This window comes from Nyctereutes procyonoides, unplaced genomic scaffold (genome assembly GCF_905146905.1).
Source record: "Nyctereutes procyonoides isolate TBG_1078 unplaced genomic scaffold, NYPRO_anot_genome, whole genome shotgun sequence".
Taxonomy (NCBI): Eukaryota; Metazoa; Chordata; class Mammalia; order Carnivora; family Canidae; genus Nyctereutes; species Nyctereutes procyonoides.
Genome location: NW_026575139.1, coordinates 43,257,944 through 43,262,093, shown reverse-complemented (window position 1 = coordinate 43,262,093; position 4,150 = coordinate 43,257,944). Strand labels below are relative to the sequence as shown.

The 4,150-nt window shown below is 36.2% G+C and overlaps 1 pseudogene; it reads right to left on the bottom strand.

The window, feature by feature from the left end:
* Positions 1 to 3,244: 3,244 nt before the first annotated feature.
* LOC129496057 (60S ribosomal protein L29-like) lies at positions 3,245 to 3,736 on the bottom strand (annotated as a pseudogene).
* Between the last annotated feature and the right edge of the window lie 414 nt (positions 3,737 to 4,150).

The following is a 4,150-nucleotide window of genomic DNA, read 5'->3' as shown; positions in this document are numbered from 1 at the left end:
TGGAATCGTACAGTATTAATATTTTTACACCTGGTTTCTTTTACCTAGTATTATGTCTTCAAGATTCATCCATGTTTCACAGGAGTCAGAATTTCCTTCCTTTTTAGGTTGAATAATATCCTATTGTATAGATGTAGCACATTTTGTTTATCTATTTATTCATTGATGTGCACTTGAGTTCCTTTTACTTATTGGCTATTATGAATAATGCTGTTATGAACATGGGTATATAAATATCTGTTCAAGTTCTTGTTTTCAGTCCTTTGGGTGTATACCCAGAAATGGGATGCTGAATCATGTGGTTATTCTATTTTTAATTTTTTGAGGAACTGCCATATTGTTTTCCATAACAGTTACCATTTTACATTCCCATTAATAATGTATAAGGGTTCCAATTTCTCTACATCCTCATCAATGTTTTTTATTTTTTGCTTTGTTTTCATTTTTGTTTTGATAGTAGCCATTCTAATAAGCCTAAGGTGGCATCCTATTGTGATTTTGATCTGCATTTCCCTAATTATTAGTGGTGTTGAACATCTTTTTTGTGGTTATTTCCATATCTGTATATCTTCTTTGGAAAAATCTCTATTCAAGTTCTTCACTCTTTTTTTTTTTTTTGAGTGGGCTTCAGACAGACAGATGTTCATTTTTTAATAAAGTTTTTTTGTTGTTGTTGAGTCATAGGAGTTCTTCATATATTCTGGATATTAATCTCTTATTAAATATATGATTTGCTGGCTTAACATTTTTAATTTTCTCTTTTTTATATTTTATTTTTGGTGATTTTGTGTTTAGAGGAGAATATATGAAAGATTGAATTCACTGAATCATCTTGTCTAGAAATCCTTACTATTTTTTTAATTAAAAAAAAGGATATAGGAGTGCCTGTGTTGTGCAGTTGGTCTGGCATCCAACTCCGGGCTTTAGGTCCTGATCTTGGGGTTTGGGGATTGAGCCCTGAATTGGGCTCTGCACTTGGTGTAGAATCTGCTTGAGATTCTTTCTCCCTCTACTCCTCATTCTCATGCTTTTTCTCTCTAAAGTGGGTGAATAAATCTTTAAAAAAATAATTTAAAAAAATTTAAAGGATATTAAGAATCAATATATATTAGTTTATCTTTTATTATTAACATTATTTAAAAGATACTATCAAAGGAACTACATGAATGCAGAAAAGTATTAACAATGCATTTAACTATGATCTTTCTGTTTGTTTTTTCATTTAAAAATGATGAGACTGAATTTCAATTATGAAGATATAAATAGGCATTATTTAAAAAATAAGTCATTTTTATAAAAAGGGGAAAATAAGAGGGCCAGGTAAAAAGCTGAATTTCCTGCATTGAGGGAATATTTTATTGGGAGAGGTGTTTGTTTTGTTTTGACGTATTATTGTTTTTGTTAGGTGGAGATCATTGTACATGTTTATAAGTATAGGAGAAGGAAGTACAAAGAGACAGGTTGAAGCAGCAGGAGGGTAGGACAATGTGACCAGCTGCTAGAACCAGGTCACTTATGAATTAGAAGATAAGAATTCAGAACACTCAGAAGGGAACTGATCTCCACTGGGAAGAAAAACGGTATAAATCTGGAAAGTGTGTAAATAAATCTGTAGGCTGGGAGGTCTTGAAGCTGAGAGATGGTCTCTATTTTCTCTAAGCGGGAGAAGTACCATCATTCAGAGGATGTATGGAAGGGTGAGTAAGAGTGGGAAGGTTATTCTGACAACAGAGTAAATGAGAGAGTGAATTGACCATGGGCAGGGAAAAGGTATTCCTGAGTGACACTAAAGTGGCTGCAGTGGGAGATCATGTATTTATTCTGGCCGCGATCCACCTGGCTGCCACATGTAGGAGTATATATAGTGGATAATTGGATTGATTGATGGGTGAAGGAAAAGGCGTCTGAGAGTTCTGTCAAGAGCATGGTGGATTTGAAGACCACTGGCTCTGTCTAGGCTGGATATGGAGGCAGAAAGCTGATAAATTAGATTGAGAGAGGGATTGTAGGGTTGGAGCTCTCCATGGGAGGTAGGAAATAATGAAGTTGGAATAAAGGAGTCAAGAAGTAGAAGAGTGGAAGGCTATGGTCAGAGGGACAAATTTAAAGGGATTTTATTAAACTTGGCTAAGAATTCTGAAATAATAAATCTTTTCAAACAGATAATCAGAAATATTAGTGTTTCATTAGATTTTTATATGATAATTATTATTTTTTCTCTTTTCTGCTTTTGTAGAGTAACATGGAGCTCATTTCTCTCCCCTCAGAGATTTCTACATTTTAAAACTACAAAATTATGAAGTAGCTAGTTATTTTCTAAGTCTGGAAATGAATATTGGAAGACGCTAAATCCTACATCACTAAAATGAAAATGTGAAATAAATCTTCACATTACCTTGCTAACTCCAATTATAACAAATGTTTGATTTGATATTTTATTAATAGTTTATTCTTTTTATCCTTTATAGCATCTTGCTAATCAGAATGGCTTAAACCATTTTATATCATTATCAGCATCCTAATAATTAGAGTGACTTATACCATCTATTTGCACAAAGTGGATTAAGATTGGCTAATATACATGCATTAAAGAGGGAAATTTTGGCAAATATTTGTCACTAAGTTATCTGAATTTGGTTGTTTATCTTGATTAAACTGTTATGATTGCTCTGTCCTTTTTCTCACCCTTTGTGAACTTTACATATATGGGGAGAGCTACATCTCTTCAGAAAAGTAGTTTAGGCTATGTTCTCAGAAGCTTTTTTGTAGGCAGACTTTCCATGTTCATTCCCCATCTTCACTCCCTATCAGAAGATAGTTATTCCATTGGCTGCCAACAAATGCCGAACTGCTGGACTAGTTCAATCACTGCCACCCTTGAATCTCTCCAAAGCAATGTGATTTAATAAACACTATTTATTCTACAACTACTTAGCCATATCAATTTCCTTTATTTAAAAATCTCCTGAAAACAAAGCTCATCCACAAAGTCTTCCTGATGACCAAGGAAGAGATGCCCACATCTCATTTGACCTATTGTTTTCATTTTCAGTTTCATGATATTAAGGACCAGGTCTAGTCAACTTTATTTATTTATTTATTTATTTATTTATTTATTTATTTATTTATCCTGCTGCAAGTTTATTTGTACAAATAGCACAGGAGGACACCAGGCCAGTGCAGACAGAAGCCCAGGGGTCATACCAGGCCTTCTCTCCTCACACTGGCAGGCAGGCAGAAGCCTCTACGCTGGAGCCTCTGTGAGGCCCTGGGCACCTTTGGGAGCCTGTGCTGCAGGAGTAGAAGCAGGAGCCAGAGCCGGGGTCACAGCTGCAGACTGGGCCTTGGTTGGGCCTTCGTTTGAGCCTTGGCCTTGGCCTTTGGCCAGCAGAGCCTGAGACCTTTGGCAATGTGGGCACGAGCATGTTTCCCGAGCTTGGGGTGAGCGAAGTAGGCAAGTTGATTGAGCTTGTGGCTGCCGCCCTTTGGAATCTTGGACTTAACCTTCTCTGGCTTGACAGGGGCCTTGGTAGCCTCGGCATGTGCAGTCATGGCCTTGGCATTGTCGGCCTGCATCTTCTTCAGGCCCTTCTTGTTGTGCTTCTCGGCAAGTCCTGAGGAACTTGGGGTCTACCCCCTTAAGAGATTCGTATCTTTGTGACTGGGGTTTCTTGATGCCATTTCTGTGCCATTTTCGTGACTCATTGTGCATGGTGTGGTTCTTGGACTTGGCCATGTCTGCACCAAAGCCTGCAGCTCCCCAAGTGCCTCCTCTAGTCAACTTTTAAAGAAGTTATAATCCTTGTGGATGTTTGCTTCTGCAATTAGGCAGTTAATACTTTTTCATAAAGTTGGTGACAACAATGATGGTATCAGAGAAACAAAACCCTTATGTTCTTTCTACCGTTCACCTTCTTCAGTCATGCCAGCAGACTGTTGGTAAAACAAGCAATACATTTTAAATTTATATTTATTTAATTTAATGTATTAAGCTTCATTAAATTTGTATTCAATACAGTTTAAAATGTGTATTTAAGATGAAATATGTTTCCACTATCATTTGCTTTAGGAAGTAAGACACCAAAAAAATAAATAAATAAAAAAACAAACAAAAAAAAAACAACAAAAAAAAGGAAGTAAGACACCATCA